This window comes from Bombina bombina, chromosome 5 (assembly GCF_027579735.1).
Source record: "Bombina bombina isolate aBomBom1 chromosome 5, aBomBom1.pri, whole genome shotgun sequence".
Lineage (NCBI taxonomy): Eukaryota > Metazoa > Chordata > Amphibia > Anura > Bombinatoridae > Bombina > Bombina bombina.
In genome coordinates this window covers 662,833,389-662,861,207 of record NC_069503.1, presented here as the reverse complement: position 1 = coordinate 662,861,207, position 27,819 = coordinate 662,833,389, and positions in this window count along the sequence as shown.

Below are 27,819 nucleotides of genomic sequence, written 5' to 3'. Positions count from 1 at the left end.
CAAATTATTTTTCTTTAATTTTTTACAAAATAGATGTGACAAATTTATCAAATTTGTTTATTTGTTTGGTTATGTCTCTATTTGTCAAATATATTTATTAAATCATGGAAAATAAACTTTAATGTATATAACAGAATTTATGTTTTCACTCAAGTGTAAAAAAAACCAAGAAAAATCTGATCTCAACTTGGTGTTAATGGAAATTAAAATCACTGATCTCACCTTGCATGGATGAAGAAGGGTTAGAGCTTTAAATTTCCATTAAAAGCAGATGACTCCAGAAAAAAGCAGATGACTCCAGAAAAAAAAAACAGTCAGACAGATAGCTCAGCATTTTAAGGCAATGTGGCTTAACTCTGTAGCAACCCAAGGGTTGCGGGTTCATTCCCCGGCGAGGTCCACTCAGCCTTTCATCCTTCCGACGTCGATAAAATGAGCAGCTCCTTGAGACCCTTACGGATAATTAGCCGTGCTTTACAAGTACCCAATACATACAATACTTTTTTTTTAACATAACAATTACATCCCCTTGTATACAACAAATTAATGAGCTAGTAAAGCTAGTTATGCACAGCAAGTTTACAAATACTTTTACTGTTACTAGCAAGTTTGACAAGATAAAACAGTTCCCCTAAACAAAGGTTAAGTGGACCAAATCCCATATAATTTGAATACTCCTTCCAGAATAACCACTTTGAGTCGATAATTAATTTCTCAGTAACAGAAATAAGCAGGTTGCAACAGCAATACAATTACGAATCCATACATAAATCTTGTTGTGTTTAGTCTTTAGATATAAACAGATGTACAAAGTACACATTTGAGTTGTATATATCTTTTTTTTTTGCATAGATTGTTCTATAATTTGACCCTCTTCCCATTTTTAAGCTAGTTCGTCTCATGTTTACCCATTCCAGTTTGAGAGTGCAGTCTATATCTGTGTTTTGTGTGTCTAAGAAAATTACAAAGGTCTGTGTCCCACCGTGTTTGTATCCTAGTTTGTTTGATTTAAAGCATGCATGGTATGGCTGCAGGCTGGGGACCCAGTGAGGAAGAAACCTTTATGTGGTCCTGGGCTTAAATTATTTGAACAAATGCTGTAACTAACTTTTTCATTTTGTTATTAATGTTACTGTGTGCTTGCAAGAGGGTGCCAGACTTTCTGGCTGTGTTGATATTTTTGTTTGGTAATTTTCCCTATGGACTTTGAACCCAGGCAGGCCAAGCCTTAACTGGCTTAGTTGCTGTGAGTTGTACAGCTGCCTGTGAGTGCTGGTGATTACCCAGGGCTGTGATGTTTGCAGTGGTATGGCATGTGTATCCAGTCCAGTTTGAAAGTGCAGTCCATTTCCATGATTTGTATGTGCCTAGGAAAAAAATAAAGTTCTGTGTCACTCCTGTTTGTATAACAGTTTGCTTGATTAAAAGCATGCATTGTAAGGCTGTAGGTTATGGACCAAGGGAGGAAGAAACCTTGAGGTGGTCCTGGGCTTAAAGCATTTGACCAAATATTGTAACTATGGATGAGTGAAAATTAATAATACATAAATAACATTTACTGGATACATTGACCAAATATTTATAATGATTGCGTGCACCACCTTTTTTACTTATCTCACACTGGACTATACCATTTTTGTATGGAGAGCTTCAATCATCATACCTCTTTTATTTGCTACCTGTTCCTAATCTATATTAAGTCCTACCAGACAAAAAGATAATGAAGGCAGAAATATAGCAAACCCAAGTCTCTGGCGACTGTGGATAGCTCTGGAAATAACAGAGTCCGACAGATCTGTTACATCAGAGTTATCTCAGACACAGACCACATGAAGCATGTCTATGGTTTTAAAAACAAAGGAGACAAAGGAATTATGTCATATGGGGGAGGGGGCAAACAAGCCCTTAAGACTCTGAAGAGGGGGCTATTTATGAGAACTTAATTGTGAATCTGAGTGATCATGTGCTTACTGTTATACCACATGAAGAGGGTATCAGCGCAGTGGCCAAACATCTAACGAGGTACTCATACATTGGCTCCCCAGTGGAGTTACTTCTGGATTTCTAAGACTTTGTTTAGAAAGTAATTATTATAAAATTATTATAGATTTTAGAGAGGATGTTTTCTACAGATTGCAGGTATGGTCATATGGCCCCTACTTATTTCAACTTGTTCATGACCAAATTAGAAACAATGGGAACCTCCTTGTTTTAGGAATCCATAATTAAATGTGACAAAGATGATTTCTTTCTCCTATGCAGGGAAACCTAAGAGGATCTTGGTTTGAAGTTCTGAATGCAGTCAATCTGACTGTTAAGTTAAAATTAACATACAGTTCAGTCATGATTGATTTTTAAAATGTACGTATTTGTAAAGAAAAAAAACAAATTATTAACAAATTTTTACAGCAAATAGACAGATAATATATCTTTTCTGCATGCAATCAGCTATGGAGAGAGCATTACCTTTCTCTTAGATAAATAGGGTAATCCATAACAACTCTGATATAGTAGAAGGGAATAAGATAGTTAAACAGTTTTTTTACTTCAAGGATACTGCAAAGAAATTTTGAAGGACTATAGAAGGAAATTAACTGACTATACACAGTAATCTTTATTGAAATAGCAGGTTAAGGAGAATAAGCTGGAAAGATACTGACCACAACTTTTAACACCTGGTAAAGTGTATAATCTGCCCTTCACAAATACTGGGCTTTTTTACAAGCTGATGATAGTTTACCATTGAAATAAAATTTTCTCCTGAGGATGGGTTTTTGCCGAACTAGATTGCTCCGGCGCTTCTTGATTAAAACTGACCACAGACAGTGCTATATTTCCTGGATAAAACCCAAAGCTGGTTGCTATAGGTGCAAAGGTTGTACCACTTGTGGTGGATTATCCAAAATACTTTTGGCACCCCTACAAAAAATAAGTTCTGCATTAAACATAGGATCACCTGCACCACAAAGTTCATAATGTACTTGGTGCACTGTGTATGTGGGTGCACTGTGTATATGGCCTATTTTATGTAGGAAAGACTTATATATATATATAATAGTAGATTAAATACCACCATTACCATTAGGAGGTGATGGAGGGAAACTCCAGTAAAAGTGTGAGACTAGGTAGATTTATGCCTTTGGCACTATGGTGCCCTATGATCTGAATACACATCTAGACTAGCAGTGTTACCTTTAAAGAAAATAGTCTATTTTGGTGAACCGGTAGTTTATATAAAAATGCAATCTCCTAAAAGTAAATCCAGTAAATGTTATATATTTATTTATTATTTTTATGAAAAATTTTGGTTACCTGATGTTTTTAATTTTCAGTTATCCTTAGAATCTGCAAGTCAGCATCCTGTTCCCTTGATGACCAACAAGGAAGTCATGTTTGACATGTGATGGCAGGAACTTCCAGAACACCATCAGCAGCAAGGATGATAAGGGGGTACATGGATGCATATCAATGGTAACTGTTTTGCTATGTACTGTAACTGTCTGAAGACGGGGGCAGCTTTGATACATCACAATATTTAAATAAAATATATTGAAAGTCCAGTGAGTGACTTCTGCTGTAAGGAATTTAATATTAAATTTTGAGGTACTCCCCTGGCATTTGGGAACTTTTAGATGTTGTGAATGCTTTACTCCTCTGGCTTGGACTTAATATAGTTTATGTATACATATATATATATATATATATATATATATATAGATATATATATATATATATACACACACACATATATACACACACACTTACAGTGGTGTTGCGTTTAGTCTGTAGATATAAACAAATGTATAAAGTATACCTTTGAGTTTTGTATATCTCTTTTGGCAAAGATTGCTCTATAATTTGACCCCCTTCAAATTTGTTAGCTAGTTCATCTCATGTGGTTTCTCATGTTGAGATACAAACCATCTAAATTGTTCATTTCTAATCAGTATTCTGCCATCTTCCTCTAACATATCTCTTTTATGGCAATCATAGATATTGTGTTACTAAATCAAGAATCCTAGCAGGGATTTCTTATTTCTGCAGGCAAATGTAATAAATAAGTTAACAGATCACCTCTTTCAAAGATAAGATTTCTGAAGGAAAAGGGAAGCCTAGGTAGTATGAAAGAAAGAAATAGAACTATAAAATGAACATTATTGACAGCACTTCAACAAAAGATGTTTTAAAACTTTTATTACATTGAATACTAAAAGAGCTTGCCAGAGTCATCCTTAAAAAGAAGAAACAAGATATAAATAGATGTACAGTATATACAATATATTACTAACATACGGCTAAATTACAAGTTTTGCGTTACTGTGTGCTACGGCTATACCGCTAAAAAATTGGCCATTGCGCGTGTAATGGCCGGTAACGCTTATTCCAAGTCGCTGCAGTACGGCTATACCTTAAGCATTTTTTTTTTTGGTTTTAAACAGATTTTATTGAGATTCAAAATAGCATACAATAATAAGAAGTTACAGAAAAAACCACAAAAGCATTACAAGTGACTCACAATTCACATCAAAGCTCAGTACTTGCATAAAAAGGATTCAAATGTACAGTAACCTCAAGACATACGTATAAACTTCTGTTCATAGTACCACATTTAGTTCAATAGGAATCTCAAGTGAAAAAACAGATAGATTTAATATTTACCGCTGGAAACCTGGGTTATCAACTGTGAACCCTAAACTGTAACAGATCAACCAGGTTGCCTCAACTGGTCATGTACCTTAAGCATTTTAGCCCTAACGCAACCCTCCATTCCGTTTGCGAGTTTTTCCATAGTGCCGTATTACAAGTTGTGCGGTCCGGCTAAAATGCTTGTGTTATGGTCTATACCGACATGAGCCATTCCACAATCTGAGACCAGTAGTTATGGATTTTGCGAAACAAAAGTGTTTTACAAAACACATAACTATAATGTTACAAAGTACACTAACACCCATAAACTACCTATTAACCCCTAAACTGCCTCCCTCCCACATCGCAAATACTATATTCAATTTATTAACCCCTAATCTGCTACCCACCCACATTGCCAACACTAAAATAAACCTATTAACCCCTAAACCGTCGACCCCCCACATTGCCAACACTAAATAAATCTAGTAACCCCTAAATGGCTGGCCCCCCACATCGCCAACATTATAATAAAGCATTAATCCCTAAACCTCCAGCCCCCCACATCGTAACTAATAACTAAACATATTAACCCTAAACTGCCACCCCCCCCCACATCGTAACTAATAAACTAAACTTATTAACCCCTAAACCGCCGCCCCCCCATATCGCAAAACACTAAATTAAGCTATTAACCCCTAAACCTAACACCCCCTAACTTTAAATGAAAAGTTACAATATAACTATCTTAAAATAAATAAAAACTTACTTGTGAAATAAAAAAAACCTAAGCTTAAACTATGAATTAACCTAACTATTCTAATAAAACAAAAAAAAACCTACCAATTAAAAATCCTAAATTACATGATTAAAAAAACCTAACACTAGGGGGCGTGTCTCTGGGTAGCACCTTGAGTGGTTGCAATATTAGTGAAACGCTGATAATATGCCTTTTATTTGTGTTTAAGAGGTTCATCCATCTACCTCACCCTGATACCTAAGGAATACACATCAAGCTGAATTGAATGGTACCACAATATTGGGAATTTCACTCTGAATAACTGATCCGGAATGTTGAGGCCTAAGGCAGGCTCCACAGTGAGAGGCTCTCAACACCTCCCCACCCCGGTATCTTGTACGCCGGGTATGCAGTGTAATATCACTGAAAAACTTCACTACTATCAAAGCATCATGCAAACATTGGAGAATGCACAGTTTATTGCTACTTTGAGTTCACTCTTAGAGACCTACAGGATCCAGCTATGTGACCACATAGAGGGGGCATTCCGAACTGACTTCGGCTGCCACGTGAAATCAGGGGAGCACTCGCAAGCAGTAAACCTACCTAGCTATCGTAAGGAGACTTACATGAAAGGAGAGAGTGATGCTATGGCTGCAGGCAGTGGCACAGAGATCAAAACTACTACTGGCCAACACGAGGTGAAGGAACGGCAGGGAGTATACATTGCTGCCACAGAAACCGCACCATATGTTCCTGAAGCTGCGACAATACAGCAGCGATCCCCGCGTGAACAGGCCCAAGCTACTGCACTCTTACCGCTACTATGGAGGACCCCGGTCCGCAGCTCCTGCAGCACTGTGACGAAACATAGGGGAGAGGTCATGCAGATCGCACTTGGAGGAGTCCGATATGGATCAACGCCACACTCGCTATTACACAATGCTATCCCAGAAACTCGAGGCTCAAAAGGATACGACTATCATAACGCACCTACATTAGCCCTCCTGCAAGAGGTTGGTACCCTCACTTAACCGCGTACTCCTGGGAATATATCTTTGCTGCCGAAGCCGCCCGCTGACTACCTGCAGAGCCTAGAGGAGGAGTGCAGCTTGCAAGCTGACAGACGACACCCAGCTACCACCAGCTATGAAAAGACACTGTCATCGCCACCTCCATGTGAGATGGGCTGGGATACGGCCATAATTTATCGCACTCCCTGCGGTGCACTCGCTGTATTGCCCCTCCTTTCTCAATGGCCTAGCGGGGACTACTACCTTCAGAATGCAGCGGATGGCCCCTTAGTAATGGTGTACAACGCTGGGGGTGGGCAGCGGGACGTGCTTTGGCGACAGAAAACAATTGCTCACAAGAACATCCCTGTTAGAAAATGTGGGCCAAGCTACACAGCGGCTCTTGCAGGGCCTGTTATCAGCCTGGGAAACTCCCTCACACCTCACTTGTCTCCTAGGTCTGGAGTGGGCTAACATCCTAATTCAGAACTAAGGCTTGGTAAGCACATTTTTTCCTTGAGGACCTATACAAACTCCCCAAGTCTTCATCTTTAATGTTTTGCCTACCAATACCTATACATAGCTATCCCTTTGGCCCCTATATATGGTGATTTCGTGATCAGAGAACTGAGGACCTTATGTGACTTTCCTTGCCCTATCTAGAGCTCCTGAGAAATACACACTATTATTGTTCGTATTTAGTTTCCGTGGTTCAATGCAATTGTGTGTTTCTTCTCAGGATTAACTGCTAACCACTCTAGATAACTCATGAGTTCTGGATCTTACTACATATGCAGTCATATACATTACAAGAGTCTATAACATGTTTATTGCTATGTATGTGCATCAAATAGTCTTTAGTTATTTGACTTCCTATTTAATGCTGCTCTAGTTTATGTTATAAAGGTTCTTGGCTAGATAATAGAATGCAGCCTGCTACTTGCCCTTTTCACTCTAACGAAAAGGTTTGTTTTAATATTGCATATTTCAATCTAGAGCTATACTATGTTATGTAATATATTTGTATTATACAGATGCTCCTCTGAAGGGAAAAAGAGGGAAGTCCCTATTGCTAAGAGTAAGCCCTTATAACCCTTATAACAATCTCAAACAAAGATCCACTGTCTACCTTGCTGTACTATTCCTATACATATATATTATTATTATTTTTAATCCTCAATAAAAATAATTTAAAAAAAAAAACCTAACACTACGAAAAAATAAAAAAAATGAATTAGAAATGAAAATAAACCTGATACTACGAAAACATTTTAAAAATCTAATATTACAAACAATAATAAACACTAAAAATATGAAAAATAAAAAACTCTAAGATTACAAAAAATAATTAACAAAATTATCAAAAATAAAAACAATTACACTTAATTTAATTATCCTATAAAAATAAAAACACCCTCCAACCTAACAATAAACTACCAGTAGCCCTTTAAATTAACTTTTGTAGGGCATTGCCCTAAGTAAAACAGCTCTTTTACCTACAAAAAAATTAGTCCCCCAAAACTAAAACCCTCACCCAACCATCCCCAAAAATAAAAAACCTAAGGCTAAAGAAATCTTAAGCTTCCCTTTGCCCATAAAGGGTCATTTGTATGGGCATTGCCCTTATATGGGCATTCAGCTCTTTTACTGCCTTTAAAAGGGCATTCAGCTCTTTTACTGCCCAAAGCCCTAATCTAAAAAAAAACACCCCAAAAAATGAAAAAAAAAAACCCACTAACCCCAGAATATCTACTCACGGTTCCTGAAGTCTGGTCATCCATCCTCATCCAGGCCGTAAGAAGTCTTCATCTAGGTAGCAACATCTTCCTTCATCACAGAACCATCTATCTTCATCCCGATGGCATGGACCTGTGGAGGCATGGGCGTCCTCCTCATACGATCACCGCCATACACTGTACACTGAAGCTTGAATGCAAGGTACCCGTTTAAAAATGGGATACCTTGCATTCCTTTTCAAATCAGCCAATAGGATGAGAACCACTGAAATACTGCTCTCATCCGATTGGTTGATTTGAAAATTTCAGCCAATAAGAATGCAAGGTACCCCATTTTTAAACGGGTGCCTTGCATTCAAGCTTCAGTGTATGGCGGTGATTGTATGAAGAGGACACTCCGCACTGGATTTCATTGCCTGTCCTGGACAGTTCCGCTCTGCACCTCCACAGCTCCTCGCCACCGGGATGAAGATAGAAGATGGTCCCGTGATGGAGGAAGATGTAGCCGCCTGGATGAAGACTTCTTGCCACCTAGATGAGGATAGATGACAGGACTTCAGGAACCATGAGTAGATATTCTGGGGTTAGTGTTATTTTTTTTTTTCAATTTTTTGGGGTGGGGTTTATACATTATATTTCTACAGCTATTATATCAGTGTAATATTTTAATGTGCTATTTAGAATAACATGGTTTAATTGACAAAACAATAGTAAATCATTATGGACAAAAAACAACATATTGATATTAAGTAGAACTTGGCTAACCCATAGCAATAAGATTCTTAGGCACAATCTGGATAAGCCATTATGAGTCAAGCTATGCACAGTATGATTGCTATAGACATATTATTATTTTAATGCTTAACTTCAGTTCTACATATTGACATACTCATATACAGTTCTCAATGATCTAAAGATCTCTTCTATGGTGAAATTATATAATACAACTCTCCAGTACTGGGATGTCCCTTAAAAACAATAAAATCGAATAAGGCAAATTTTAGCTTAAGAGCTCTATATCTAAATATGAAGGAGAGACAGCTACATGCAATATAATGCTGAAAAAGCCCTCAAATATCTTGTGAGATTTCTCTCCATGCCTGTGAGTTTTTGATCATCATGCCATAGTCCGATGCCAACAAATTTATGGTTTCAGAATAAGTCTGCATTGCATTGTAATGCATTTTGATCTATTACAATGTTTCCTCTCCCATCCATATATATACCATTGTACATCATCAGTAACAATGTTGTAGGTAAATGTAATCAGTATTTTGTACATCTGCTGCTTTTAAAGGGACATGAACCCCAAATAATTTATTTAAATTTCCATATAGAACATACTATTTTAAACAACATCCTTATTTGGTTATATTATCACATTTGCTTCATTCTTTTGGTATCCATTGTTGAAAGAGCAAGGATGCACTGTTGGGAGCTAGCTGAACATATTAAGTGAGCCAATGACAAGAGGTATATATGTGCAGACTTCAATCAGCAGCTATCCCCCAGTAATTCTCCTGAGCCTACCTAGGTATACATTTCTACAAAGATACCAAAAGTACAAAGCATATTTGAAAATATTCTAAATTGTATGTTCTAAAATATGAAATAAAACATTTGGGTTGTTATATTCCTTTAACATTTCCATCTACCTTGGGATGTTGGTACTTATTTTTCTTTAAAAAATCTTTTTCTAAAGAGAAGACTCCAATTAGTTTTTTTGAGGAATACATACTGAAGTAAAAATTAAACTTTCATCATTCAGATAGAGCAGACACTTTTAAACACCTTTCCAATTTACTTCCATTAATAAAATGCACAGTTTTTTTTTTATATTTACACTTTTTAAATCACCAGCTCCTAGAGCATGTGCAAGGATTCACCAAATATAGGTATATGCATTTGTGCTTGGCTAATGGCTGTCACATGATATAGGGGAGTGCAAACATACATAACTTTGAAATTTGTCAGAATTTGTTTTTTTTTCATGATGTATTGGTATCGACTGGAAGAATACATAATCATCTGTCTACACTGTTACAACAAGATATTACCATATTCAATCAAAGAGCATATAATGGTATATTATTTTCTCACACATTTTCTCATCACTGGATAGTAATAGAATCAACTTCATAAAGCAGGACAAAGAGTCTTAATCAACTATTTTTAAGAAGCCATAGTTCACTTCATAAGTAATTAATCTCTGAGTTTATGTAAGGAAGAGCTTGGGTCCTTTTGTTGTGGGATTTTCTTAGAGATGATCATAGTTCTCTTGGGGTTATGGTCGCAACTCTGGGGCTGATACTAAAAGTCCCAAGCTATTGTTAGGTTCTAGTTGAGTATCAGCTGTGTCATGTGTCATAAATCCCCATCTTTGTAAAAGTTCACTGGCCTGTTGTGAGGAGGAAGCTAAATACTGTTGTCCATCTTTGGTAATAAACAACCTTACCGGGAGCCCCCATCTGTATTTGATAGCTTTGTCTCTTAGTATCCTGGTGAAGGTTTGGTAGTGTCAATGAAGTAGAAGAGTATGTGGTGAGAGATCCTGGTATATCTGTAGGCCTGCAAACCTCTCAGGTAGTACTTTTTCTCTGGTCAGAGTTGGTAGGAGTTTCTCTCTGAAGGTATAAAAGTAGAGGTGGGAAATGACATTCCTGGGCCTATCTCCTTCTGCTGCCCACAATCTCAGGGCTCAATGCACCCTATAACTTTTATACAGATATTGTTGCGGCTGGTCCTATCCTCTAGATCCGCAAGCTTGGCTTTTATATCCATAAGTTGTTCAGCTAGGCCCTGAGAGTAGCTAATTAGGTTAGAGTGATCAACAATCAGGTGCTCCTACTTGTGCTCCAGAGCGTCTGTGCGCTCTCCAATTGTTGCAATATCTCTTTTAAGGTCTGCATGGGCTTTTTTCAAATTTTTGGGAGAGTGAGTCATGGTGAGAAGCTAGTAATGACTTGATAGAATCCACTAAATTGTTCAAAAGGTTACCTGATTGTAGTAGGGGACAAGATGACTGCGTCAATGACACTCCAATCTATGCTTAATTTAGGCTACCACTATCAGAGCCCTCATCTTCTGTTATATTTGACTGATTAAAGTGGTCCACAACTGTGCATTTTGGAGTTGTGTGTGATTTTTACTTACTCTTGAATGCTTGAGATATCATGTGTTTTTGTATGGTAGTCGACATTTAAATGTCAGGAATATAGTGACATATGTTACCAATAGCTGGATGACTGACTGTAGCCTGGGCATGCAGCTGTTTATTACATATGGGTAGCTGTCATCAACACAAGGCTACAGTATGACATTCCAGGGCCGACTACAGCAGTCCTGTCTCAAAGGGATGTACCCAAACCGAGTGGCAGAAGGGTAGGGTAGTTGGTGAATATCCACTAGGGACGTGCCAAATGGGAGGGGTGAGAGAGAACTGTGAGCTTTGCACTGAGCAATTTGCCTTGTAAGGGATAAGCTGAGGCCAGTGGGGAAGGTGAGTTGCACTCCGAAGGATTAGAGTCTTTATTAAAAGCCTGTGATATATACTCTCCAGGGGATTAGGCCTAGTAGACCTGATGCACTGCAGTTCTTGTCCCTGTGTGGGATGTGATTAGCTACAGAGACTGGTTTAGGTGTAGCCAGGTATGGCTGATGTTAGTGGATTATTAGCTGCATAACTAAAATTAAGGCAAAATTGCAGTTCACTCCTCTATGTAGCGCTAGGCCTAAGACCTTGTCCTCTAATATGCAAGCAGTTACTATTTCAAAGGGGCTATATACAGTATGTATATTTTCCCTCTCTTTGTATCTGGAGAGCTTTGTAAAATCCGCTGTTGCTTCCCACTAATTGGCCTGTGCACTTCTGTGTGTGATCGCCTTACTCTCAGTCCAATGAGTGGTAGTCATTATATCTGATAGTTCAGTGTGCTCTCTAAGGTGGGTGACCAGTGTGCTTTTGCTGCCTTTTAACAGAAAGAACTTACTGACTGGTAGAGGTAGTATGATTCTTGCAGTCTCGGTTCCTCTGATGGCAGAAGATCGCTGGCGGAGGTGTGTTACAGGCCACGGCGCGTTACAGGGTCGGGTGCAGTGTGCGGTATCCTCTGGGATTACCCTCAGTTGGTATCTTTCATTATTTATACCTCCATGGTTCCTCCACTCCAGTTTTGGCAGTCACTACACCTCCGTTTCTGAAAAAATGGCCACAGGTAGGCCGGCAGGGCCGGTCTCGGCGGTAAGTTGCAAAACTGTGGTTAGTTATAAGTGTGGGTCACGGATGATGGTCTTACCCAATGTACCTCTGTTTTAATAAGCTTAGACTACCGTAGTTGGAGCTGATCTGAAGTGCGTCTTTCCAGCTTGGCTGCAAGCTCCAACCCCCCTATTGCATTGTCTTTTTATCATGCATATTTTGATTATGTAAATCTACTGTATTTACTGGTCTTATCCCTATAGGCTCACTTTATAATACCACCTGCAAATTCCACTCGGTTCAGAACATGAAGTGGGTTACAATATGTTATTTATCTATGTTATATATCATTCTCAGTACTAGTTTAGGTGATGATTTTGTGAAATATTACTGCATAATGCTAGTAAATGCACTATTTACATATTGCATTGCGTTGCAGGTATACTTTTTCCTTTGGGGTTAGCACGCACTACACTATCGCTTGAGTTACAAAAAAATATAACTTTGGACTTGTCAATATGGATTGTGCTCCAGAGATGCTAACCATAGTGCTAATATTTTTGAGCACTAAGCTTATAAATGAAAATATGTATTGTAATATCGTCATCAAAAGGAAAATATCATGGAAGTGGACATGTAATGTACCCACACGTAACACAGTTTTTTTTAACTCATAGCTCAAAAATCTTTCCATGCAAATCCAATGTCATCCTCTCAGTCATAAAAATATATTGAAGGACTGCTTTGTTTGTGACCCTGAATGGGTATAACTTGTACATATTTTAGATTGTTTTGCATATAACAAGCATGTTAATTTTGTTAAATATTTAATTCTAAAATCTGAGTTTTTGCACATTGTTTGACTTGTCTAGTGCCTTGAAGGGTTACCTAGAAAAAGCCATATCTAACCTCAACACATATGACTAACCATTTGAGAGCATTTTGGATATTTTAAAGTTTATATTGAGCTACCATATATTATTTTCCCTTTAGGAATAAAGTTTATATTGAGCTACCATATATTATTTTCCCTTTAGGAATAAAGTTTATATTGAGCTACCATATATTATTTTCCCTTTAGGAATTGCTTGCTTAGGGTCACTAGAGGAATGAATACCTTTGGGGGCACTGGGAGTGTTACTAAAACGTGATACATCTTTGTTATTCTTTTCAAATGATTGAGTATTGTTTTTACATCACAAGCATTTATTTTCAGATATTCTTTTTTTGTATTTTTTACTGACAGATGTATTGTATTAATAGAAAAAAAAATATTTAATACACCATCATCAAAAGCAAATAGTTTACAAATGACTTTCTGAAATTACAAAAGTCTGAAAAAGAAATAAAATAAAATATTACTTTTATTTTTGCTAGTAAAGAAACAAGAGAAGTCATATCAAGAAATGTTCAAATGTGTTTGTCTATCCTGCTGTTAAACAGCTTCAATTTCAGAAGACTATGAATGAAACATTTAAAAGCTATGACTACTGAACCATTTAAAATGGTAAGATAATAAAACCTCAGCGAATCACACTTAAAATGATAAATGAAAAATGTAGTCATTGCATAGAAATGTATTCTGTGTTATGAAATTTCAAATAGAGAGAAAGCTTTAGCAGAAACAAAAGAATATTTCTTCTTTTTTTGATCTGTATTTATTTTTTATTTTTGTATTTGCTTGCTATAAAATGTTAGATGTATTCAGCTCAACTCTGAATTCAGATATACAACATATTTACTACCTTAAATGCACAATTGTCAAATGTTTTTGTTTTGTTTATTCAACATAACAAAAGAATGGTTAAGTCAAAATAGTTACAATAACATTTTCACAATTCACATACTTGACAATGAGATACTACAGTGTAGCTCAGGTACATTACATAAAGCACAACAAAATACATACTTAAATTTTGTAACAATCATAAATATTTACTCTTCTTTTTTTCCTATGCAGGTACTTTTAGTCTGACAATGTATATATGAAATCTGCAAGCTACTTAGATTATTTTTGCAGAGCCACAATATTTATGCACTTAAACTCAGATGTTTTTCTGAACCATATGGCATAATTATGCTAACTGGCTCTGTATTGTATACATCTAGATTATTATGCTGTGTCCTGTTCTGCTTTGGTTCATAGAAGACAACCCCATGCATTTAGAATTTTTTTCATTTGTTGAATCATAATATGTTGCCCTACAAAAAAACAAAACAAAACACCCCCCCCCCAATAAAAATGGAACTATAGCAAACAAGGAAACAATAAGCACAATTGGGTTTTAGAATTGTATTCTTCATACAAAGAGCCTTAAATATTGCTTATACATTTTATATAGTTTTTTTTTTTTTTTTAAAATAACTGTAATTACAGTATATTAAATGTTGTAAGGCTTTCAAATGTTCATTTTAATCATATGTTATAGCTGGAACATATTACTATTATATCAATCAAATGTGGTTTATCATTATTTTGCATAGTAAAGCTTTTAAGAAACAAGCAACAGAGGCAATACCATAGTAATAGTACAAAATCAAATCTAAAGAGATTTGGAAAATATACAATAAAAATATCAGATGTGACTGAAAGTATTGGTACCATTCACCCTGAAAGTGTTGAAATTAAAATATCTTTTTTCATCCATACAATGTGCAATTGTGCAGAATGTATAGAGCATATTATTGCTTGTTCTATAAAGACATTCTTAAATTACCTGGACAATACTATTGATAACCTTTAGAAGTTACAATAAATAATTGTTTTGTAGTGATACTTCAAGCAGACTATTCTCATTTAATTAGCATTACAGGTGTCTTCTATCTTAGTGTTTCTCAACCACTGTACTAAAGAACCCCCAACAGGCCAGTTTTTTATTATAGTTGAACCAGTGCACAGCTAATCAGTAACACCATGGTTACTAACCTGCTCTCAACCTTGAGCTGATTATTCCACCTGTGCACTGGTTCAGCTATAATAAAAACCAGGCCTGTTGGAGGTATTTGAGTACCGTGGTTGAAAAACAATGTTTTATATTATAATCACTCATTCAGCGATATTAAATGGAGAAAACGACTAACTATGCTATTATGTGTCACTGTGTGTATGACACTGAACATGGAAAAGAGAAGGTAAAGTTGTCTAAGGAGGTTAGAGGAAGGTAATAACCAAAAACGGTCAACATACAGACTACAAGACCATCTCTAAAGAGCTTGATGTTCTTGTGAGCACTGCTGCCAATACTATTAAGAAGTTTAAGGCACTCTGGATGTGGCCGCAAGAGGAAAATTAACCCAAGAATGATGAGAAAGATTGTTTGAATGGTGGAGAAAGAACCAAGAACAGCTTCAAATCAGATACAAGCTAATGTTAAAGCTCAAGGTGCAACAGTTTTAATGTATCATCATCCATTGCTGTCTGAATGAAAATGGATTCCATGGTAGAAGACCTATAAAGACCCCACTTCTAAGAGAGAAACACATAAAAGCTGTACAAATACATGTTGACAGCCTCAGTCCTTCTGGAAAAGGAAATCACAAAAATATCATATTTGCAGAGGGGAAAAAAAGAAGCATTGAACGAAAAGAACACCATCCATATTGTGTAACATCATAGTGGATATCTTATAGAATCAATGCAGTTAGCCAATACCACTCCTGTGCAACTGATCAAGTCTGAATGAATGGCACAGACAAATCAGAAGCTGTTTATAAAGAGACTACCACAGGTCAAACATGCCTGGCTGGATTAAATCACCAGATAATGTGGAGCATAGTTAAATATGTGTCCCATACTTTGTAGTGAGCTGCTCCTCAATACTATTGAGTCACCAAGAGCCCCTTTGCTCCCTCTGTGTTGTGTATCACCATCACACACCAGAAGGCTGGCTGTACCACCCTGGGTTTCGGCTTTGGAAGAATCCATAAGAGATCCATTATTTTGCACAGAGGTGTGAAATATAGCTGTGGCATAATAATTCTCAACTAGGTAAGGTAATTCTCTGCTCCTCCATTCAGGGATGTGTAGTCAGGGGAGGCAAGGGAGGCAGAGCCCTACCTGTCATGAAAAGAAAATAGAAAGTAATATTAAAGTAAAAATAAAATTTCTGGGGACTTCCGGGCGGTGGCCATCTTGATGGTCACACTGAGCTTTAGCTCCTGGCTCATCCACCACTTACTACTTTAATTAAGGTGAAATATTGGAGATAAGCTATTCCATAAGGTGGTGAACCTCGACTGAAGGCACTCTGACCCAAGATTTAGGGTTTTGGTTTGTGGCGCGGCTCCCTAGCCCTCAGTACCGGACTTTTGCTTCTGAGGCCTTCCCCTATACTTGAAGCCTCAATTTGTCCTCACCACTACCGCACCTATTGTGTGGCCAATGCCCTGTGTGGCAGACTAAGGAGAAGTAAAACAACAGCAAAAACTACAGTTGGAATCTCCATTCTATTACCTTACGTGATAAGGCACATATCATACCTGCTTAAATATCGCGCATCATACTTCTAAAATGGCGCTGGATACTACGCTGATTTTAAGGGAAATGAAAGGCATCCTGAATGCACACTTTAAAGAAATGTGCACAATATTTAGAGAGGAATTTGCATCCCTAAAAGCTACATGTATCAAGGCTGGGGGAGACAAGCAGCCTTCGCTAGAGCTTCCCACCAAACCTCCTCCATACCCGATCCAAACACCCGCATCTAAGCCAGCAGAAAAGTTTCTCCTAACACCGGAACCTTACCCGAGCACAGTCATGGCGGCTGCGAGTGACCCATCGGGCGAACGGATGAAGCGGCTGGCTAGTCTGAAGTGGAGAGGCGTGTCGCCGGGTAGCGCGGAGGGTAGCGAGGTTGGGCCTGGGCCAAATAGCGGCGCTCCAGTCAGGGGCAAATTGACGTCCGCTAATTGCAGGAAGAGCCCTACAGGGGAAGACCTGACCATGGCAATGGGACTAGCAGCTGCATATCATTGCCTTTCTCCGGTAAGAATGAGACTGAGAGGCAGAACATCAGTGTGGGGCATTTACCAGGACACTTGCTACCAGCCCGTGGATTATGCAGACACACTTCATTATTACAGGCCTTTTGACCCAGGAGGCAAATGACTAGGGAGCGCAGATGGGGGGCTGGATACTAAGCCACCCCTTGTAAAACTCACATCGACCGGCTCTGATGGACATTTGCTTGAACTTCAGGGACTCTTACATAACACTTGGAAATCTCTATGACGGCCCCAGAGTCTGAAGTATTAGTTCCTGGATTTATTTCAGATATGTAGATGGGTTTGGGGTTATTTGGCTGCTGTTTGTGGTGTAATTGTTATTGTTGCGAACCATACTATCAACTAAGCTTACTGGCTTTACCCTAGCATTGGTCCTGACAAGTATTGGAGAGTATATGAGCGCTTATCCTGTATAGGGCAATAATACCATCATTCCTCAGTATGTAAGAGTTAATCTTGAAGTAAACGCTGGCTACTCCAGATCAGGTCAGGTTGCTGTTTAAATATGTTGATCTCTTTTCCTAGCCTTCTGCATATATGTCTACTCATGTTATGATTCCTGCATGCTTAAATCTCAGAGCTAGGAGACATGTTACTAATTTATTGATACCTACACCTTCTTAAGTTTAAAGTTGAAATACATAAAAACTTTTACTTCTAGGATGATGCATTTTCAATACTACTATAAGTCTAAATGCAGACACCAGGTCTCTCCACTAGAGGGGAGTAATGTTTCATTTAAATATTAAAATGTGTCAATGCTTTTTCAACTTTACTCACTTTAGAACAGTACTATATTCCTCCTGAGTGACTTGTAGTAACCTTGTACATATTGCAGATACCCCCTAGCCCCCTAGTATTTTATGCGCGGTAACATTGGTAACGTTTATTCATTCATTATGATACATATTTCTTATACCAATCATTAGTGCCCCTTATGCAGTTCGTTTGGCATAAATTTATAAAATACCTTGGGTCCAAAAGTGGCCCGGTTTGTTATTTAATTTTCTCTCCCCAAAGTCCCCCTTGCTTTAATTAATTTAGTTCAGGAGGTCCAAAAGAGGCCCCCTTACATGTCAGGGGGAAACCACTACTTTATTTGATATCCTGTCATACTTCTTGGGGGATCCACCATAATAGAACATATGTAAAAATTGAAAAATGAGGTCAGCCATCTGAGACCCAAGAGTGGTCTCTTTTGATCAAAGGTAACCTCCTGTGATTTTGTTCTATACTTCTGGGGCCCAAGAGTGGCCTCTTGTGTTTCTTAGGAGGTGCACTCATCACTTGGCATACTGCTAGTACATTATTCTCTTTAAACTTATTTCTTGATGTATTCATTGTCAGCTTGACACTGTCTTGTTTTATGCAAACACTGTGTTGTTTCCATTTGTCATTGTTTGAAATATATGTATGCTTTATTTTGAACCTCCAATAAAAATCTTTAAAAAAAAAAAAAAAATTCTGACCTGCAGATACATGGAGAGAGGCAGTAACCAGCTTAGCCTCCCTTGATTGTGCAAAACAACTAAGACATCTATTACTTCAGCCTTATTAAGTGCACCATTATTTCCCTCCAAATGTTGAGCTTTAGCTATACAGATGAGCTTGTCAAATCTGTTATGTATCTTTTGCTCTAAATCAGCAAGAATAGTTTGTACCTTTAAATGAAGAACCTCCTTCATGTTTAAATTAAGAATAAAAGAGATTCAAACTTGCTCTTAATACCCGGTTTACCAGGGTGTGTGTGCTGGAGGTCCTCTTCTAAGGCGACACCAGGACTTATAATGGTCCAGTCTAGGAGTGCTTCTAGTTGTAAAGAAAGGTATCATTAAATTCAGCAGGATATTCTTAGTAACTTAGCAAGGAAAATTTCAAATGACAAAATAAAGCTAAATGAGTTATTGTTAAACAATTTAATATACCCTAGTAGCTAAATAATAAAGGAGACTACTCTGTACTTTTAAGCATTTTATTTGTGACATCTTTAGGAATCTTTAGGCATTTATCTGCAGAAAAGTCTGAAGGGAAATTTGTCTGAGATGTGTTATTCTTTGATTTTAAAAATGTCTTAGAAAGTTCTATTTAAAAAAAAAAATTAAATAGAATGACACAAGTGAAAATTATAAAGAAATTGTTCATCAAAAAGCTATGCACAGTATAAATTGTAATTTAAGTTCACTGTATGTGGAAAAGAAAAAGTACAAAACGAGTGGCACTCTAACTCTATAGCTTGAGTGATATAGGGTATTTCACTGCTCTTTGCTCACAACGCACATATTATGAGTATGAATAAACATGTTTGCTTGAGTGCAATCAAATTTAACATGCTTGAAGTTATTGTGACTTCAGAGCTCTGGTTAACTGTTATGCGAGACAAAAAGTGCCACAAAAAAAACCTTTAAAATTGGATTTAACAGTACAGTAACACTTAATAAAACTGTCTGATAAAAAGAAAATATTAAAAGATGAGGTCTCAAGTGTTAGAAAAAAAAAAGGCATGCATAGGGCTTTAACATAGTGATACATACATACACATGTATATATAATTATTATTATTTTTTTAGTGTAATGCACAATTGGGTTAGCGCATATACACCTAGATTGCAAGTGTTGCGGTACGACTATACCGTTGAAAAATTTGCCTTTGCGTGAAAGTCACAGCGGTACGGCTATACTATATTTAGCCTATACCACAACTCTCCATTCCGCACACAAAAAATTACTTTTTAAAAAAAATATATATATTTTTTATTGAGGTTATTACACAATACAAAGATTAGATATACATGTAATGTGTCAATTCAATAACATGTTCAATGTGATTAAAGTATTGAAAAAAAGTACATAGACATTGTGCAAAGTAATACATTTGACAGAGTTTCTGTAAAATAATGAAGAACACAGTAAAATAATAATATACAAGCAAAGTTGTAACCTCTTTTTGAATAATAAGATAGATTATAGGGTAATATAATATAATATAAGTCCCTCTCATGTCATCTTGGGCCACTAAAGTACCCCAATATGTATTAAGTATCCTTAGAGGGGAAGTAATAGACAGTAGGATTGGATTTTAGAACTTTTACTCAGTTTGTAGGTCATATTGAAAATTGTGAAAGTTTGGCATAGGCAAGATAAGCCACATATTTAACCCTCCTAGCTTAGGAGGTTTATTATGGAGGGGGGGAGGTGGTCATATAATTGTGATAGGTAGCATATATAACAAAAGTGCAGGCCCAGCCTGGACTAAGCGTACATCCCATACTATATAATAAGTCTGCGCAGCCCTATGCAACAGTGATGAAGCTAACAGATTACGAGTTTTACATATCATATCACACAAAAAAAGTGGAGAGCTTAACACTTGTGCTCTGCATATGCCCCTTCTATAATAACAAACCCTCTATTTTAACACATCAAGTTTAAGTTAGACTCACATACCTAAGCTGTTTTGCAAAGATTTAGACACAAATCAATTGTTAAATACTAAAATTTACCTGGTGAATCTGGGGTCAAATCTACACGCAGTCCACATATTGTAGTTTCAAGTCAGAATGCAGGCAGACCTGGACATCCCGGTCGCAAATATCCAAGCCCCCAAACACACTAGAAATCAAAAGCATTATAGTAGTGTGTGTAGCTAGGGACACCAGGTCAAGTGTGTTTGCAATCGTCTATGTCTATTATTAATGCAAAGCGATGCAAAACCTTAGGGTGTATGGCAGGCAGGCGTATATAGGAAAGTGTTAGGCATGTAATTGGGCCAGAAGGGATATTACAAGTAGGGATGGGCGAATGTGTTTATATCCGAGTTCGAATGTTAGAACGAATGTTATTGTAGAAATTCGATTTACATAATAGAATGTTGCTAAGAACGAATATTCTTAAATGTTCAATTTTCGAATGTTATTTACAGTTTTCGAATGTCACATTCGATTCAAATATCACATTCAAATTTGAATATTACATTTATAAAACACAATTGTAGACTAGAAACACTATTTCGAATGTCACATTTGAATCAAATATCACATTCAAATAGAATATCACAATCAAATCAAATGTCACATTCGAATTCGAATATTACATTTATAAAACACAGTATTAGACTAGAAATACTGTTTCGAATTCGAATGTCACATTAGAATCGAATATCACATTCAAATCAAATATCACATTTAAAACACAGTATTAGACTAGAAATACTATTTCATATTTGAATGTGACATTCGAATTCGAATGTACCATTCAAATTTGAATATTACATTTATTAAACACAGTTGTAGACTAGAAATACTATTTCAAATTTGAATGTCACATTCAAATTCAAATGTCACATTCGAATATTACATTTCGAAATTGAATGAATACATAGCTAAACATTCTATTATTCGAACGAATATTTTCAAATTTTATTGAAAAATTTGAAAATAGAATGTTAGAATGTTATATAAACATTCGAAATTCGATTTGAATGAATGTATCAAAATTCATTTTAAATTTCAAATTTTTAGAAACATTCGCCCATCCCTAATTACAAGACAGACAAAAAAAATGACTTTTGAGTGTGGAATTTTCAGGTCACCCGTATTATCGTAAATACTACAAGAAACCTATAAAGCCCTAATCCACAGCCCACCCACATCACCAACATTAGATAAACCTATTAACCCCTAATCCGCCGACCCCCACAACGCCAAAACTAAAAAAACCTATTAACCCCTAATCCACACACATCGCAACTTCCTAAATTAAAATATAAACCCCTAAACCGCCGTCCCCCACATCACTAATACAAAATAAACCTATTAACCCCTAAACCTAACACCCCCTAACTTTAAATTAAAGTTACAATATAAATACCTTAAAATAAATAAAAACTTTTCTGTGAAATAAAAAAAACTAAGCTTAAACTATAAATAAGCCTAACATTACTGTTTTAAAAAAATAAAAATAATAAAAAATAAATTAAAGAAAAAAAGAAAATTACGAAAAAGAAAAAAAATCTGAAAATAGAAAAAAATAATAAACAAAATTATCCAAAATAATAAAAATTAAACCTAATCTAATACCCCTATAAAAAAGTCAACCCCCCCAAAAAAAACTAATCTAACAATACACTACCAATAGCCCCTACACGGGCCTTTGTATGGCATTGCCCTGAAGCAATCAGCTCTTTTACATTAAAAAATTACAAAGTACCCCATAACAGTAAAACCCCCGCCCACCCAACCCCCAAAATAAAAAAACTAACTCTAAAAGTACCTAAACTACCCATTGTCCCCAAAGAGGAATTTGTATGGGCATTGCCCTTAAAAGCGCAATCAGCTCTTTTGCTGACCATTAAAAAATAAAAAGCCCTAATCTAAAAAATTTTTTTTTTTAAAAACTAACGCTAACCCCAAAAAATGTACTCACAGTTCCTGAAGTCCGGACATCCATCTTCATCCAGGCAGTGACAAGTCTTCATCCAGGCGATGACATCTTCATCCATCGTGGGGGCATCTTCTATCTTGATCCAAGTGGCGCAGAGCAGGACCGGCGTCGACAAAGATATCCAGCATGTAGGAATCTCTTCATGCTATCTCCGCCGCACACTGAAGATTAAATGCAAGGTACCCCTTTAATATTTGGGGTACCTTGCATTCCTATTGGCTGAAATATTCAAATCAGCCAATAGGAGAGAGCTGCTTAAATCCTATTGGCTGATTTGAACAGAAAGAGCTAATTGCCCTTTTAAAGGCAATGCCCATACAAATGCCCCTTTAAGGGCAATGAGTAGCTTAGTTTTTTTTTAGACTTAGTTTTTTTTATTTTGGGGTTTGGTTGGGTGGTGGGTTTTACTGTTAGGGAGTACTTTGTATTTTTTTATGTAAAAGATCTGATTGCTTCAGGGCAATGCCCTACAAAAGGCCATTTTAAGGGCTATTGGTAGTTTATTGTTAGATTAGGGGGTGTTTTTATTTCAGGTGGTCTTTTTGTATTTATAGGGGTATAACATTAGGTTTAATTTTTATTATTTTGGATAATTGCTTTTATTATTTTTGTAATCTTGGTTTTTTTTTATTTTTCAGAATTTTAGTGTTTTTTCATTTTGTAACTTATGTTTTTTATGTGTTGTTTATTTTAGTTTTTTTAAAATAGTTATATTAGGTTTATTTATAGTTACAGCTAAGGTTTTTTATTTCACAGGTAAGTTTTTTTTATTTAAGGGTAGCTATATTGTAACTTTAATTTAAAGTTAGGGGGTGTTAGGTTTAAGGGTTAATAGTTTAATTTAGTGTGTTGTGATGTTGGGGGCCCAGTGGTTTAGGGGTTAATAGGTTTATTTTAAAATTTGTGATGTGGGGGGCCGGCAGTTTAGGGGTTAATATGTTTATTTAGTGTTGGTGATGTGGGTGGGCGGCGGATTAGGGGTTAATAAGTTTAAAAAAGTATTTGCAATGCAGAAGATAGCGGTTTAGGGGTTAATAGTAAAGTTTATGGGTGTTTGTGTACTTTGTAATATTTTTGTTATGAATTTTCACAGAAAGGATCGCTGCGGTATAATCTTTAACGCTAGTATAATGACCGAACAACTTGTGATACAGGAGACATGAAAATTCCAAACTTAAAAGCCATTTTTTGAGTGCGGAATGGAGAGTTGCGGTACAGGCTAAAATGCTAGCGGTATAGCCGGTTAAAAGGGGTTAATACGTTTAATAAAGTATTTGCAATGCAGAATATGGCGGTTTAGGGGTTAATAGTGAAGTTTATGGGTGTTTGTGTACTTTGTAACATTTTTGTTATGAATTTTCACAGAAAGGATAGCTGCGGTATAAGCTTTAACGCTAGTGTAATGACCGAACAACTTGGGATACAGGAGACATGAAAATTCCAAACTCAAAAGCCATTTTTTGAGTGCGGAATGGAGAGTTGCGGTACAGGCTAAAATGCTAGCGGTGTAGCCATATCGCCATGACTTGTAATACGGGTGACCTGCTATTCTGCATGCAAAGGCCAATTTTTAAGCGGTATAGCCGTACCGCACAACTTGTAATCTTGCTCAATGTGTTTTCAATATAGAACAGAGTAAAATGACTCTTTTTGTTAATTTTTTTGCATTTTCCATACTGTCCCAACTTTTTTGAATTGGGGTTGCATATTTGTTTATTTTTTTAGAAAGTAAAAATAATTATTAATAATTATTATTGATATTTTTGTTTATATTTTATTTTTAATATTTAAATAATTTGTCTTAAGATAACTCATTCTTCATGTGCACTCTGACGCTGCTCTCTCTCTCTCTCTCTCTCTCTCTCTCAATATACAGTGGGGCAAAAAAGTATTTAGTCAGCCACCAATTGTGCAAGTTCTCCCACTTAAGAAGATGAGAAAGGCCTGTAATTTTCATCATAGGTATACCTCAACTATGAGAGACAAAATGTGGAAACAAATCCAGACAATCACATTGTCTGATTTGGAAAAAAATTATTTGCAAATTATGGTGGAAAATAAGTATTTGGTCACCTACAAACAAGCAAGATTTCTGACTCTCACAGACCTGTATCTTCTTCTTTAAGAGGCTCATCTGTCCTCCACTCATTACCTGTATTAATGGCTCCTGTTTGAACTTGTTATCAGTATAAAAGACACCTGTCCACAACCTCAAACAGTCACACTCCAAACTCCACTATGGTGAAGACCAAAGAGCTGTAGAAGGACACCAGAAACAAAATTGTAGACCTGCACCAGGCTGGGAAGACTGAATCTGCAATAGGCAAGCAGCTTGGTGTGAAGAAATCAACTATGGGAGCAATAATTAGAAAATGGAAGACATACAAGACCACTGATAATCTCCCTCGATCTGGGGTTCCACACAAGATATCACCCCGTGGGGTCAAAATGATCACAAGAATGGTGAGCAAACATCCCAGAACCACACGGGGGGACCTAGTGAATGACCTGCAGAGAGCTGGGACCAACGTAACAAAGGCTACCATCAGTAACACACTACGCCGCCAGGGACTCAGATCCTGCAGTGCCTGATGTGTCCCCCTGCTTAAGCCAGTACATGTCAGGGCCCATCTGAAGTATGCTAGAGAGCATTTGGATGATCCAGAAGTGGATTGGGAGAATGTCATATGGTCAGATGAAACCAAAGTAAAACTGTTTGGTAGAAACACAACTTGTCGTGTTTGGAGGAGAGAGAACACCAAAACTACTGTGAAGCATGGGGGTGGCAACATCATGCTTTGGGGCTGTTTCTCTGCAAAGGGAACAGGACGACTGATCCATGTACATGAAAGAATGAATGGGGCCATGTATCGTGAGATTTTGAGTGCAAACCTCCTTCCCTCAGCAAGGGCATTGAAGATGAAATGTGGCTGGGTCTTTCAGCATGACAATGATCCCAAACACACCGCCCGGGCAACGAAGGAGTAGCTTTGTAAGAAGCATTTTAAGGTCCTGGAGTGGCCTAGCCAGTCTCCAGATCTCAACCCCATAGAAAACCTTTGGAGGGAGTTTAAAGTCTGTTTTGCCCAGCAACAGCCCCAAAACATCACTGCTCTAGAGGAGATCTGCATGCAGGAATGGGCCAACATACCAGCAACAGTGTGTGACAACCTTGTGAAGACTTACAGAAAATGTTTGACCTCTGTCATTGCCAACAAACGATATATAACAAAGTATTGAGATGGACTTTTGATATTGACCAAATACTTATTTTCCACCATAATTTGCAAATAAATTATTTCCAAATCAGACAAGGTGATTTTCTGGATTTGTTTCCACATTTTGTCTCTCATAGTTGAGGTATACCTATGATGAATATTACAGGACTCTCTCATCTTCTTAAGTGGGAGAACTTGCACAATTGGTGGTTGACTAAATACTTTTTTTCCTCACTGTATATATGATAATATTAATGTAAAATATATATATCTGTACCTATGTATCTATATAGATAGATATATGCAGATATATATATATATATATAGGAATAAAAAAAATACAAAGGACATTTTCCCTTATTTAACCCCTTGAGTGCTAACAACGGCTCTGAGCCGTCACAGAGTTTCCCACTCTGGTGCTAACGACGGCTTAGAACCGTCACTAGCACTCTCCCACCTTGAGGGAGATCTGGGGGCTCCCACCCGCTCCTACGCCAGCTTCCCGTTTTGCATGGTGACGTCAGGCGCAATAACGTGATGACGTCACCGCGCAACTTTATTTATACTTAACAATGTTAAGTATAGGAGCAGGGGGCATGCTGCTTAGAAGCCTGTATTTCAGGCATCTAAGCAGCTACAGACCCCAAAGACCCACCATTGGAAAGATAATCGCCCAACCTTTCCAACAGTGTAAGTATTGGAGGTCTGAAAAAAATAAAAAAAATGTTTAAAAAAATTGTTCAAAAAATAAAAATAAATAAAAAAAAACATTAAAAAATCTTAGCACCCAGGTGGGAAAGTGCTTAGCACTCAAAGGATTAAAGAACATTGGAATGTGAAAGATTTATAGTAAATACACAGTAAAACATATACCTTTAAACCCTTATTAATATGATATATTAATATTTTATGAATAATTTATATCAGATAGTGTTTATATGAATGTAACAGTTTATTTCAATTTATTTATGTTCTGTTTGGTGCAACTTTTATTTTAACCCTAACTCCTAGCGGGAGCTCTTTAGTCACGCTAACCGGATGCATGTTAAACTTGATTGCGCTCTAGTGAACACGTTTACTTTGAACTTGTAATAAACTTGCAAATTAACAGGCTTGCGATGTTCAGTAGTGCATCACTTGTAAATTTTGCTTTTTATGTTTTAAAAGCCAAACATTTACATTTATTTACCATAGATTTCCTCACATATTATAATTTTCTTTTTTTTTTTATTAACTAAAGGCTAGATTACGAGTTTTGCGTTACGAGTGAAAAAGCCTAATAATGCTGCTTTTTCACTACCGCTGGTATTACGAGTCTTGTAGGTACAGCTGTACCGCACACTTTTTTGGTCGTAACGCAACGTAACTACCGCAGCTTTCAAAAAGTCCATTTTCAATGGGACTTCCATAGTGCCGGTATTACGAGTTTGCCTGTGTGGCCAAAAAGTGAGCGGTACAGCCATTACCGTCAAGATCCATACCATAAACTGAAAGTCAGTAGTAATGGGTTTTACGCTACAAAGCCGTAACATAAAACTCATAACTAAAGTGCTAAAAAGTACACTAACACCCATAAACTACCTATTAACCCCTTAACCGAGGCCCTCCCGCATCGCAAACACTAAAATAAAATTATTAACCCATAATATGACACTCCTGACATCGCCACCACTATAATAAACATATTAACCCCTAAACCACTGTACTCCCGCATCGCAAACACTAGTTAAATATTATTAACCCCTAATCTGCTGTCCCTAACATCGCCACAACCTATATTACTGTTATTAAACCCTAATCTGCTGCCCCCAAAATCACTGCCACTATACTAAAGTTATTAACCTCT